The sequence below is a fragment of the Marmota marmota genome, unplaced genomic scaffold (genome assembly GCF_001458135.2).
Source record: "Marmota marmota marmota unplaced genomic scaffold, marMar, whole genome shotgun sequence".
Classification (NCBI taxonomy): domain Eukaryota; kingdom Metazoa; phylum Chordata; class Mammalia; order Rodentia; family Sciuridae; genus Marmota; species Marmota marmota.
The window spans coordinates 21,941,337-21,955,650 of record NW_026000241.1 but is presented as its reverse complement, the minus strand read 5'-3'; positions in this window follow the sequence as shown (position 1 = coordinate 21,955,650).

The following is a 14,314-nucleotide window of genomic DNA, read 5'->3' as shown; positions in this document are numbered from 1 at the left end:
GAAGGAAGGAAGGAAGGAAGGAAGGGAGGGAGGGAGGGAGGGAGGAAGGAAGGAAGGATTAATGTTACATTTGATTGGCTCTTTCTGCTACCTGGTCCTCCTGACTCTCCTGTTTGCCAAGAAATTCTACAGCAAACCCACTGTTCACACCTCAGCTGTGTGGCAAGAGACTCTCAAACCCTAAAGGTACTAAAATATATTTCACCTTTTTAACAAATTCCTTTTAGGTTGGAATGTGCTCCAAGTGTGACTAAGGTCAGATTGTGGCAGGAAAGCCAATACTACTGATAAGCTTTGTCTCACAAATAATGTTCAGGTTCTCCAAATCAGGAGTTTAGTGTGTTATCAGGGACTCAGACATGTCTTCCTTACTCTCTAGAATTGTTCTTATTCACCATTTCACTAAAAAGAAAAGGTCCATAAAAATTAATGTCAACACTTTAAAATTTTTTTTAAAAAATGCATTCTTCAGTGAATAGAGCTTGTCTAATGCACTTTCTGGATTGCAAATTGTGAGTCCCTCGTGCAATCTAGCTTAAAACCAGCATAGGTAGCCTGGCTTATCATATTCCCCACTGTGCATTCCATGATAACCAACAGCTTCAGCTAATGCCAGGAATCTCTTGAGTGGTCAATCTGCATGTTAGTAAAAGAAAAATGAATTATTTCTGTTTTTATCCAGGAGTCCCTGGAAAAATTACAGTTTCTTTTCTTTTTCTTTTTTAATGTCATACCTGTTTGACTCAGTGTTCCAGGTAAAATAGCAAAGACACAAGCAGGTCAAGAGAGCTCTCCACGTTGAAAAGGGAGGATTGTTCTAATTGAACTTAATCTGTATTTTTGGAGTTTAAAGAGAAAAGGACTTAGTGTGAAACCATTAATCAAAAAGAAGTCATTTCTCACCACTCAACAGAATTAAGTGCACTAATATGTCTTCTTTTTCTAACTAAGCAATGTACTAGTCAATCACTACTGTTAACATGATCCATTTAATAATTAAACTATACTTCCAGGTTTTGTGTGCTATTAGAAAAGAACAATGAGATCTTTAATAAGAAAATTTTATGCTTGAAATTTCACATCTTTGGAGGGAAAAAAAAAACAATGTTCTAGAGTGGATGATGGAAATATCAAAAGTGTTTCCTGGTGTAAAAAGAAGGTCAAGTTGCCCCTTTTTGCCCTCTAGATTCAGCATAGATTCTCTGCAAAGCCATTAATATCTAATGAAACAAGTATTTTTCCATCCCTTTTGAAAGCCCCTGTGCTGCCCCTCTAAGCAGAATGCAAATGATGCCCTATCTCTTTATGGAATGCAGTCATAGACTCAGTGACATGCCAGAGATTAAAAAAGAAAAAAACAGGTAGCATGAACTAAATTGTGAACCCCACCAAATTCACATTTTGATGTCCCAATGTTCAGCAAGACTATACTTGGAGATAGAGTGTTTAAGGTGGAGTTAAGGTCAAGTGAGGTCAAAGGGTAGGACCCTGCTCTAGTTTGACTGGTGCCTTTAGTAGAAAAATACCAGGAATGTGTACACAGAGGGCAAAGACCATGTGAAAACACTGTGAGGATGCATCCATCCATAAGTCAAGGAGAGAGGACTCAGGGAAAACCACACTCACCAACAATTCAATCACCTTCCAGCTGCCAGAACTTTGAGGAAATAAATTTCCATCATTTAAGCTACCTAGCACATATATTTTTCTATGGCCGCTCTAAAAGACGAATACAATAAGTCTGGCAAATTAGAACAAGTCACTCATTACAATATTGTCCTCAAGTTTACTATTTCAAATTCATGAGCCTTATTTCTCTAATTCATGTACTCCTTTACTCATGCTAGGATCACATTAGCAAATTGAGCTTTAAAACAGTGTCCCTGCCCTCATTTAGTTTATGTTCTCAATGAAGGACAGAAAATGAATGATGACATATACAAATTAACAAGGCCCTTTCAGATAATGATATACTCAGGAAGGATTCAAGAGTTGATGGAAATCCCAGAGCAGGGTCAGCCTCAGTGAGGGTGATCAGGAAAGCCTTCGTGAGAAGAGGACATTGAAGTTAAAACTTCGAGAACAAGAAGGAGCTAACCAAGTGGAAAACGAGAAGACAAGTTATGCAGATAGAGTAGGCTGTCAGGAAAAAAATGTTGCTAGGGATGAGAATGAGCTCTGTTTGCTGGGGACTCTGGACATCATGACTATAACATCACAAAGGAGACAGTAGTATGGCCCGTGTTTCAAGAGGCCAGGCCAAGGGTATTACATACAGTGGGCTTTGAAGACCTAGAGTGGCTCCATTTTCCATTTTGCATAAGAGTTATTTTTTTTTCTCTCCTTTGCTGTGTCCCCCAGTATTCATGCTCTTTAGGATTTCTATGTAGGACACTTGGTCCTCAGTGCAGCCATGTTGAGAGATAGGAATTTGTGGAGGGGATTGGTCATGACAGCCCAGCCATTATGAATGCACTAATCCATTTAGTGGGTTCTTGCCGCAGTCTGGCTGGGCATAAATGCCGCAGTCTGGCTGGGCACACAATCACGAGCCACCACACAGCTTGTAGATTCAAACAGCAACTCTTTATTCCCGAACTCACACCAGCCGTCTACAAACACGTTCTGGGGAAATCCACGTTCTCTGCCCAAATCCACCTCCACTGGGCTTCTGTCTCCCAAAATATACTGTCTGAATCCCGTGAGAACTCAAGGGGAACTCAGGCAGCAGGATACGCCCTATTCCCAGTAGGAATAATCTTAAACCTGGAACGCCCTAAACTGGAACGCCCTAAACCCGAAATCCGGGAACACCCTAATCCGCCCTGGTCCTTGAGCAAGGTCACCTACATTCAATGTCACTGCAAAATGTCAGCAACATGGGGTACGCTGGCAAGGAAATTGTCATACCTACTTGGCTAATGGCTCCCAGCAGGTTCTCAAGGGAGCAGGTTAGGTTAGGTCTGTTATATATTACAAGATTAGGTCTGTTAGAAAAGCCAGTTTGGCCCTCTCTTGAGCCCTCTTGTTGTGTGATGTTATGTACCACCTCAAGACTAGAGACTTCCAACAGCATTCAAGCCATTTTCAAATGCGCACGGCATGCTCGTGAACTTCCTAGCCTCCACAATGTCAGGCTAAATAAACCTCTATTCTCTGTAAATTTCTCAGTCTGTGGTATTCTATTACAGCAACAGAAAACAAACGGAGACAGAGGGTGTCTCTTCTAGACTTCCGTGAGTTGACACTTGCCTTGGTTTTCACTGGCATGACTGCTTCTTCCAACCTCAGGCTTGGACCTTCTCTTTTCTACTGTCGCAGTGAATTTCAGGTGCTCACAGGCCCTTTTATTGGGCACTGCTCCACTCTTTTTTCACTCTTTCAGGCTCTTGCCACAGTGATCCTTAAAATCCCACTTCGCTTATTCAATAGGCATCGACAAGCTCCTCATTCCCACCTCCCTTCCTTTTCGACAGCTAGCTTTCTCCCCTGCACAATGGCACAGTCCTCTCCCTACTTGATTGCTCAAGCCCAAGACTAAAGAGATGCCGCCCCCATCTTTCTCTCTCTCCATCATCCACCATTTGCACAGTCTACCTGTTTAATCTGTGTTCATCCCTCCACACATCTTAGCTTCACCCACTTCCCTTCATCACATCCCGCAATCCTTCCTCACCATAACTAGAGCAAGAGACCTTGGAAATTCCATCTTTGTCCCTGCCACTGGTTCTCCAGGCAACAAGGATATTGTAAAAATGCCAGACTAATGATCTCATCCCTCCACTGGCTTCCCACTGCAGTTAGAACTCAACCCAGCCAACCAGGCACGGCCTGGCCTCCTTACCCACTCATGGCACACACCATCCTGGGTTCACTGGGCCCCCGGGCTAACGTCACTCCCTTTCCTGTAACTCACCAGGCTTGTTTCCCCTTACCAAAGACCCACACACTATGATTTTCCCTATGCAGAACGAGCTCTTTCCGTATTTCCATGTATCTGGCTCCTTCTCACCTCTGCTTGAAGGATTCCTCCCAGGTTTTCCATGACCTGCCAAAGCAAAGTGACTCTCCTTCTTATGCCCTGTTGCTCTCAATCCCATTGCATTCTTTGTTTCCTTCTTTGTATACTTTCTATGGTCTCAAGTCATGATGTCCATTTAATTATTTGGCAGTTTATTCTGACTCCCCTCATCAGTATTTTAATCTCCACAAGAGAAGGGCGTTTGTCTCTTTTTTTTTTAACTGCTATATCACCCACACCCATGCCAAGTACATGAATGGAGTCTATAATCTTTTCTTGCTAATGAGAAGCTTTTAAATAGGAATTTCCAAGGCAGTTCTTCACAGTATATCTGTGGCAAGGATGAAAGTAAGATGAAACAGCTAGACTTTCTCTTGCTGCCAAGAGTTTTTGCAGATGGGGATGAATTGGCTCCCTAGATAAGCATCTCTTGGTTCTAAAGTCTTATATCTAGCAAGACAATGATGTTATCACATGTTTACTGTGCCTCCGTATTACATAGAGTGACTTCCGTTGTATCATGCCAAGAAAAGAAAAAATAATTTTATTTCTCTTCGGACTGCTCTACAGGAGTTCACAAACCAGATAAAGAGATGAAAATAAAAACAACTATAATATGATAACAGAAAGATGAGCATGAAAGCATAGATATGAGACAGTTCATCTTCCATGAGGGTATGTCAACAAAGAAGGCAGCACAGAGAGGGTGACATTTGGCAATGCTTCCATGGACAACTGTGACCATCAGAGGAGGTAAGACATTTCTCCAGTGGGAGCTGCTTGAAGTTAGCCAATGTGAATATATGAGATTTACCAAGAATCCTGAGTCACACAGCAAAGAGAGTTAGCAACTATTTGATATTGGAGTTGGTAATAGTTAGGTTCCACTCTAGATTTCTAAGTTAGCAACATAGATCAGAGTTTGCAAACTGAATAAATCTACTTAACAGATGTCTCTTGTGGAGTCTGGAATGTTTCAAAGCATTCTGCTTTGATGCCAACATTAAAAGTCAGTACATTTTTATGTATCTTTTGGAGAAATACTTACTCAAGTTCCTTGCCCACTTTTTAATCTTTTTTTTTTTTTAACATTGAGTCTTAGGAGTTTATTTTACACTTTGAATATTAACCCCTGCCTCTTAGATGACCAGATTTTTCTCCCATTCTGTAAGTTGCTTTTTCATTTTGTTGATTATCTCCCTTGCTGTACAGAAGCTTTGTAGATGGTTCTAGCAAAATTGCTTTAGTTGACTGCACTTTTGGTGTGAAATAAAATATAGATATATTTATTTTATTTGCATATTTTAAATAGATATATATGTTACATATATATAGTCAAACCAATGCCAATTTTTCTTTCTCCATTTCCTCTAAGTGTTTTATGGTTTCAGTTCTTCTGTTGAAGTCTTCATCTATTTTTAGTTGATTTTTATGTATGGTATAAGATAATGGTCCAATTTCATTCTTTTGCATGTGGTCATTCAGTTTTTACAACACCACTTCTGAAAAGACTATCCTTTATTATTATTATTATTATTATTATTATTATTATTTATTCTTTGCACCTTTGTTGAAAATTTGTTGCCATATATAAATAGATTTATTTTGGTGTTGGTGTTTTTCTATTTTGTTTCACCAGCATATTTGTCTATTTCCTGCCACATATATGAAAAAAGTGCTCAATATCACTAGTAAGTAGGGAAATGAAAATCAAAACTTTATCTGATATCACCTCCCACCTGTTAGGAGAGCTATGATTGAAAAAGATAATAAGTGTGAAGATGTGGAATAAAAGGAGGCAGCCTTTGCACAGCGTTGGTACCTTCTTTATGGAAAACGATACAAAAGTTCCTCAAAATTAAAAATAGAGTCATCATATGATCCAACAATCCCATCTCTTAGTACATATTCATGTGAACTGAAATGAGGATCTCAAAGAGATACTTCTACTCCTATGTTCACTACAACATTACCCAAATAACCAAGGCATATAAACAACCTAAATGTCTATAGGTGATGCATGGTTAAAGAAAAGTGTGGTATATACATACAATGGAATAGTATTTACCTTTAATGGAGAAGGAAATTCTACCATTTGTGACAACATGGGTGGATGTGGAGGACATTTTGCTAAGTGAATGATCTGGACAAAGAACTCTTTCTCCAGAGTTCAATATTATACAAATATTATATAATCTCACTTATATGTAAAATATAAGACAAATATTATACAATCTCACTTATATGTAAAATCTACAAGAGTCAAACTTAAGGAAGTGGAAAGTAGTAGTTTCCAGGGCTAGAGAATGAGGGAAACAGAAAAAAGAATAATAAAAGGGTATACCATTTCAGTGATACAGAGTGAGTAAGTTCTACAGATTTACCCTAAAGCACAGTGCCTATAGCTAAGAATAACTTGATTGCAGACTTAAAATTTCCTAGAAAAGTAGATTTTGTGCTAAGTGATCTCACTATAGAATAATGACAATAATAAATAATGATAAAGAATTGGAGAGGATGTTGGCAGGTGATGGATATGTCTATGACCTTCATTGTGATAGTGGTTTCATGGTTCTGTATTTCTCTCCAAACTCACTAGGTTGTCTGTGTCAAAAATATACAGCTTTCTACATGTCAATCATACCTTAATAGAGTGGTCTAAGAAAAAAGTCAGGATATTTCAAGTAAAACTGCAAATTTATGCCTTTCTTGGAAAAGCCAGACTTTTCAAACAGGCTGAAGCTGTTGTGACTGCCCCAGTGGGTCAGTGTCACCTTCTCACTTGCTTCCTTAAGCTTACCTGCCTCTCAGTGTGTACTCTGAGCTTATTACCCTGTCTTTTAGCTTCATGAATTTACCCTGACAAGAAAAATTATAAAGAAAAAAGTTCTAAATCAACATTTTACTAAAACATAACACACATTAATTTTAAAGACCATAAATCAGTAAATGTTAATGAATTTTCACAAAATAACTTCACTTATGTAACTACCACCCACATCAAGAAATAAAATATTACAGCATCCCCAAAATCTTCCCCATGTCACCAGCCTTCATCATTACCAACCAAGGAACACACCATCGATTTGTTTTGGTTTTTCACTTTTAAAAAAGAGATAACACCATGTACTATTTTATGTCTGTTTTCTCTTCACTAACATAATTATTCTGAAATTCAATAATGTTATTTCTTACTAATACTCATTTTCTTGGCTATGTGGTATTCCTGTTGTGACCACATAACAATTTATCTATCCTTTCTACTCCTGGTTACTTTAGCTCACTTCCACTTTGTGGCATGTGTTTATTACATTGCTGTGGAATTTTTTTTTTTTTTTTTTACAACTTTGAATGTACATATGTAAGCCTCTCTTTGGGGTATATGCTTAGAAGTGGAAACTGATAGGTGGGAGAATAGGTATAAATTCAGTTTTGGCAGATACTTCAAGTTTCCTAAGTGTCTGTATCAATTTACAGTATGACTAGATACATATGAGAATTCCTTTTTACCATTATTGTTACCTTACCATCATTTGATATTGCAAACTGGTATTGAATTGCTTCTTGATTCTTTTTTTTTTTTTTTTAAGTTTAGCCATTTGGTTGCATATGTCACTAAACTTTTGACTTGCATTTCTCCAGTAACAATGTTGAAGAAAGTGCATATCTTTATTGGATAGGCTCTTCTGTAAAGTATCTTTTCAAGAATTTTATCTCTTTTGGCTTTTGATTAATATGCATTCTTGATATATCCCATATACATTTCTTTCATTAAGTATTTCTATTTTATTCTTCCAATCTATGATATGACTTTTACTCTTTTGAGGATATCTTTTGATAAATAGAAGTTATTAATATTCACAACATTTGATTTGTTATCATTTTCCTTAATTTTTAACGTTTTATATTTTGTTTTTAATTCTTCATTACCTGAACCTATATGAATACAATGGAAATGATCTTTGTATATTGACTTTTTACCCTGTGACTACAATAAATATACCTATTTTCTGTATAGTCATGGTGGCATCTTTTTTTTTTAATCTTATTATACGTTCTAGGACCTATAAGACATTGATGCTTAGAGTTATATTAGTCATCTATTACTACATTAAAAATTATTTGAACATTAAGTCGTTTCACAGACACACACACATTTATTATTTCATAGGCTGAGAATGTGGGTGAAGCTCATCTCAGCACCCATGGCTCAAGGTGTTTCATGAAATTGCAGTGAATTAGTCAGCTGAGCCTGTGATCTTACACTGCAATGGAAGAATATGAAAAAAATGATTCATTTCTGAGCTCAGCCCCTGAACTTACTGTCAAGGACTTGTTGGAATCCTAAGTCCCTCACTACTTGGGCATCTTCACAAGATTGTATCAAGACACAGCATCTGGTTTCTCCCATGGAGAGATATTTAATGAAGAAGGGGTAGGGGCTGTGAAACTAACAGTCTTTTTAGACCCTAATCTCAAGAGTAACATCTCATTCCTTCTGTCATATTTTACTCACTGGAAGTGAATCAATAAGTCCAGCTTTCACTAAGGGTAGAAGAGGCATGATTACCAGGACATGGATGTCACTGGGGATCATGTTGAATGTTGCCTACCACCACAGAAGTGGTGATAATGATTCCTCACCTCCATCCTAATATTAATATGCATTCAATATTTCAGTGTTAAATTCACTCTTTCTTAAAATCCTTTCTTCAGACTGAGAAAGATATTTCTACTTGAAAAGACCACATTTTTAAAAAATCATGAATGTATTTAATTTTAACAAATGTTTTCTTTTCCCTGTGTCTGTTAAGATAATCATGGTTTTTGCCTATTGTTTTGATAAGGTGAAAATTAGCATTGATTGTTTTTTTGTGGGGGGTGGGGGGAAGGAGTACCAGCAATTGAACACAATGTGACCACTGAGCCACATCCCCAGCCCTATTTTGTATTTTATTGAGAGACAAGGTCTCAGTGAGTTGCTTAGTGCCTCGCTTTTGCTGAGGCTGGCTTTGAACTTGCTATCCTCCCAAACTCAGCTTCCCAAGCAGCTGGGATTACAGGTATGTGCCACTGTGCCTGGCTAGCTTACACTTTAAAAGACTTGATCTACTGCAATATATTTTCTTTTGCATTGAGCTTAAAATATTTTCTAATTTGCATTATAATTTTTGACTCATTGGTAATTTAAATGTATATTTTAAAAATTTCTACTTAGCTGTTTACTTAGCTTTTAATGTTTTTCTAGCTTAATATGACTTGAGCAGAGAATATTACATTCCAGATTTTTATCCTTTGATGTCTCTTGGGATTTGCTATAATTTGATGTCTCTTGAGATTTCTTATAATTTAGCAAATGATCAATTTTTCTAACTGTTCCTTGAGTACTTAAATATGGCTGTTGCATTTGTGGGGAGCAGTGATGTGAGTCAATTAGATCAATCAATAAATATTTTTTTAATTTTTAATTTGTCTTCATTTGTTTGCTATTTTACTTAAATTCTGTTCTACTCTTCCATTATGATTATGTGTTTGCATATTTCCGTATAAAATGTGCTAATTTTTGCTTTATATATTTTGATGCTTTGTATTTGTCATACAAATTTAGTATTGTTATATATTTCTGGATCATGAGTTCTTTTTATTTCTGGTTTTTTTTTTCCTTTTTAGCCATATTTATCTATCATATAATATATTACCTATCATATAATTTACCCATTTTAAAGTCAAATACAACAAAATTTTAATATATTCATATAATCATACAATAACCACTATAATCAATTTTAGATTTTCATCACTCCAAAAAAAGGAAGCCATATCCATCAATGGTCACTCCCTGTTTCTCCAATCCAGGTACCCTTCAGCCTAGATGATCACTAATTGAATATCTGTCTCTATATGTTTGAATATTTCATATAAATGGAATCATGCATTATGTGATTTGTATGATTTTTTTAATCTAGCATATATTTTCAAGATCCTCTATGGAAAGGCTGGCATAAATCAGCATTTTATTTCTTCCTTATTACTAAACAGCAATCTATCATATGTATATATATTTTATTTATCCATTTTCAGTTGATGAGCATTTTAGTTATTTTTACTTTTGGGGTATTAAATAATACTGGTATGAACATTTGTATTCAGGTTTTATGTAGAGAATTGTTTTGTTTCTTTTGTGTATATAATTAGGAGTGAAATTGCTGAGTATCATAATAATTCTATGTTAATATTCTGATAAAACCCCAAATTAGTTTCCAAGGTTATTTTTATTGTTTTACATTCTCTTTTTAATTTTTTTCTTTTTTATATTAGTCTGGATATTTCCTACTGACTTTTTTTTTTTCAATTCATTAATTATTTCTTCTCCTATGTCTAATCTATTGATAAATCTACCTACTGCATTCTAAATTTAATTCACTGAATTTTCTATCATAAAATTGCATTCTGATTCTTTTTTACAGGTTTCTGTTCTCTGACGAACATCTCCATTTTGTCATACAATGTCTTAAATATATTAATAGTATTTATTTGAAATTTATTTTAAATTTTAAACTTAAATAATTTTGATACATGGACCACCTGTATGTCCTTTACTTCACTACTTTCCCCCTCCCTTTTTGTGTACATTTATTTTGCCCTGACTCCTGACATATCTTGATAACTTTGAGTGCACACTGAGCACTGTGAATGACATATTGTATAAGTTCTATGTGATACTATTTTCCTTGGGAAAAAAAAATCTCATTTTCTTCAGGTAGAAGTTGATTAGGGGCAGATCACTTTGACCTAACCAAGAGTTGACATGAGTCAAGCCAGACTTTTTGTTTTTGTGAGGTCTGTTCTATTCCTAAGTTTTTCTTTCCTCCTGGAATATATCCTACCAGGACTCTAAATGGGATCTTGGCATGCTTCCTAAGAACCTTTCTTTGAAGTGCCCTGAAATTCAAATTCTGTCTCATCAGCATTATGAGCTTGCTAAAGAGCTGTGCTTAACAATTTTGCTTTTAGCTACTGCTTTCTGCCTTTGTATGACTTCACTATATGCAGGTTTAAATTTTGAGAATGCTTTCATGGTTAAACCTGCGTAGGATTTTGGAATCACTTTTTGTAGTTCTCTTTCCTCTGGGACATTAGACCCTCAATTTCTGGCTTTCTCAAGAGCCCTGATCTCCAATTTTTTTTTTGTCTCCTCGGGCTAGTGAGACTGCAAAATGCTTGAGCTGTCTGTCAACTTTTGCTTTGCTTCTTAGCCCCACACCTGTTACAAATTAGTAAATGTTGCAAGTAGAAAAGTTACTGGCAATATTGGACTTGCCACCATACAATTTTCTCCAAAATCTCAGTGGGTCTCCAAAGCCTTTTAACAGCTGTGTTGGCTTGGTTGTTTGTTTGTTTTACCCTATTCAGCTTTCATAGGTGTCTAAGCAGATGTCTGACTTATATAAGCTATCCCATCCTTGCAAAAAAAGCAGAAGTAATATTCCATTATGAGATTTGCTGATGGCATATTTTATTCGAGGCTCGGGTTCATCACTATTAGCAACCCTGTAATTTTAAGCCCATCCCCATGAAATGAACCTGATTTGATGCTATATAGAAATTTATAGCTTCAAAAAGGCTTCAAAATACCCCTCTCTAATCCCCTCACTTTGCAAATAACACATCAATTTAGTGATGAATTGGAACTAGGGACCTGGCCTCCGGGCTCCTAATCCAGTATGTTTCCATGCTGTGGTGCTTCCTGAATAATGCCAAAATCACATTCTCAAAGCTTTATAATTCATCCTTCAAAAACTCCTTGGGCAGGGTTAGGTTTTCTGGGTTTTTTTGTTTTTGTTTTTTTATGTCACAATAGCTCGAGAATTGAATATACTCTTGAAGTTATGCAAGGAGTTTCTACAAATATAACAAAAAAAAAGTTTAGTTAGACCAATCTCCCAGCAGGAAACTATCATCCTTTCATCTTTCATTTTTTATGCCTTAAAAAAAAAATTCATCCCCAAATGAAGGCAACATCTGCAGCAGAAGCATACTGGAAAGAGCAGGGCAAGGATAATGGTTCCAAGAGTAGAAAAATGTTCACATCCATTGGTGAAAACCTTGGGTATGAAACCAGAGAAGCCCATTAATCTAAAATGAACTATAGCACCTCAGCCCAGTTTCAGCTAAACAACCCCCTGCTGGTCTATTCCTGCTGGCACTAACCACAGTTAAAGAAAGCTCATGTTTCTCAGGAGGCCCTAGTGTAGGAAAAGTGTCTTTAATTTAAGAAAGCAGGATAAATCAGTCCCCGCCTCCCCACACACACCACCTCCTCTCTCTCTCTCTCTCTCTCTCTCTCTCTCTCTCTCTCTCTCTCTCTCTCTCTCTCTCGGCTTTCACAGGCCTGGTGGTGGAATTAGAATTCTGAAAGCAGTGTCCACATGTTGCTTTGGTCCCCAGAGACTAAGTATACTAAGTAACTGCTTGCTGTAAAGTCCACATGGGCACTACCAGAGAACAGCCTTTGTGAGCCTCTCCACAAAACCCTGGTTGAATGACTCTCAACCTACTGTCCTGTGGCCGGCTGCTCTGTGGTGTGAATGAGATATCCAGCTCAAAGAATTTTCAAGAGCCAGCTATAAAAACACACAGAATTCTGCCTGGTTACCCATGTGAAACTTTATTTCCCCAGCGCTTATTCTTTCTTAAATTAACTTTACTCCTCTGAGAGCTATGGAGATTTGTTTAACCAGCAAGAGAGTTGTTTCATACCATAAAAAGACCATTACCAGAATTTTCTGCCTTACAATGAGGGAATACCCTTTGGCAAGAGGGACCACTCTATTTAGTGTGTGTTGATGCCATTGCCCCTACAGGAAGCAAGTCAAATGTTTTATACTGAAGTCCTTGGCATTCTTACCATGTCATCTTATTTGCAGAATATCATTAATATCATCAGTGATAATTACCATCCAGAAATTCATTAAACACTCAATCAACCATGGCCACTGAAACCACTGAGGATCTGCATATACTGTATTCCCACAGTCTGCCAAACAAGGCTTCAAATGTGTTGCTCTGTAACCAAGGAAAGTAAATATATATATTTGTAATTATATATATAGTATGTATTATATATTATATGTAATATATATAATATATAAAGTGTGTATGTGAGTGTGTGTGTGTGTGTGTGTGTGCGTGCTTCTGCACACAAGTTATGTAGCCTTGTGGAACTTCAGAGATAAGGCATTCTAAAGTGAGATATATAATATTATATATTGAAGGTTTATTTTGTAATCTAAATGCAATCAAGCAAACAACCAGTTTCTATCATTAAATAAATTTCCTATATATACTTAGTTAGTTGATCATATAAAATTTCTGTTTTTGGAGATCAAAAACAATATTGAGTACTGACAAATGTCAGATTGTATTAGCAATTTCATATGATCCATCCCCAATATTATATATATATGTAATGGATTTTTCTTGGTGTCCATGTTTGCTTTTATTAGCAGTATCTCAAAAATAATTAAAGGAGAATAATCATGAATTTATAATAATAAAAATGAGATTTAAACATTCCATTTAAATACCATCAAAATAATAATAGACATAGGAATAAATTTAAGTAAATAGAAAAATTATTACACTGAAAACTACAAATATTACTGAAAAATATAAGATCTGAAGGCTTACTATTGTTAAGAAGGTGATGCACCCAAACTGATCTGTAGAGTCAACACATCATTCTTATCAAAAATCTAGGAGCCTGTTTTTTTCAGAAACTGAGGAGCTGATTTTAAATTTCATGTAGAAATGAAAGGGAACTCAGGATAGGCAAAACAATCTTTAAAAAGAAAACTGATGTAGAAGTATTCATATTCTCAATTTCAAAACTATTTCAAAGTTGCAAAAATCAATACAGCATACTACTGGCTTAAGGATGAACATGTAGTTCAGTGGAGCAGAGTTTATAGTCCAGAAATCACCCCTACCCCACCCCATGGTATTTATGGTCACTTGAATTTTGATCCGGATGCCAGGGCAATTCAATTCAATGTTCTTTTCAATGCATGACTCTGGGATAACTGGAGGGCTATGTGCAAAACTGATGTTGGATCCCTTTCCTTATACCACAGGCAAAAATTAATTAACACTGCACTATAGGTCTAAATGGCAGAACTAAAACTACAAGAATCTTAGGAGAAAATAAAAGAGCACATGTTTATAATCCTGGGCTTGGTGAAATCTTTTTAACTATGACACCAAAATCACATATGACAAAAGAAAAAAAGTACA